This window comes from Mandrillus leucophaeus, unplaced genomic scaffold, assembly GCF_000951045.1.
Source record: "Mandrillus leucophaeus isolate KB7577 unplaced genomic scaffold, Mleu.le_1.0 Scaffold161, whole genome shotgun sequence".
Classification (NCBI taxonomy): domain Eukaryota; kingdom Metazoa; phylum Chordata; class Mammalia; order Primates; family Cercopithecidae; genus Mandrillus; species Mandrillus leucophaeus.
The window spans coordinates 2521825-2522538 of NW_012101599.1; the positions used below are offsets into that span (position 1 = coordinate 2521825).

A 714-nucleotide genomic window follows, 5' to 3' on the forward strand; every position below is an offset into this window, starting at 1 on the left:
TCAACATGTAGACCAAGCTAGCAATCTAAAAGCCACACCCCATGGATACACCCATGTCTGATACGAGACTCGATCACGTTCTCATTGAAATCCTTTCATAAGCAGGAAAACAATCACATAAGAGGGAGGTCTTAGGACCTTGAAGATGTGAATTCTCTTTGTGCTCCCAGCCTACTCTTTTCTGGACCTTTTTCTCTTTATCAGCCACAGGCTCACCCCTCCCTTCCCAACATGCCCAAATCAAGCCCTAGGGAGTTAAGAGTCTTTATAACCAACGGCTTTTTGCTCCTTTACAAGCTGACATCCTATGCATGTCTGACATCACAGTGCAAACCTGAAATCAACCTACAGTTGGGTAACTACATTTTAAGTATGAAGGTTTTATCCTCTGAATAAAGCTCTACTGGTGGAATCTTGGTCATCTACCAGCAAATTTAGGATGGGTGAACATGGGGCCTTCCCAGAGTCATGAAATCATACCCACTACACAGTGACTCCAGACTAAAGATGGCCCCTATCACGCACACATTCAGATGAGAACTAGATGGAGGGCAGAGTCCCCGCTTACCCATCCATGCCTTCCCCTCCACAGAAGGCAGGAAAATCTATGTGTGTCTATAAAAATGAATGTGTAAACACAGAAATAAATGCAGCTGTGTTTGTCTGACATGCACAGCCTTGCGCCTTGGCCATGCTACTAAAATACTCATAGGA

General features: G+C 44.5%; 1 protein-coding gene across 1 annotated transcript in view; it reads right to left on the reverse strand.

The window, feature by feature from the left end:
- The window catches only part of LOC105536617 (chromosome unknown open reading frame, human C9orf3), a 404528-nt gene that overhangs the window by 361514 nt on the left and 42300 nt on the right, over positions 1-714 (reverse strand). The gene's annotated exons all lie outside the window — the stretch shown is intronic.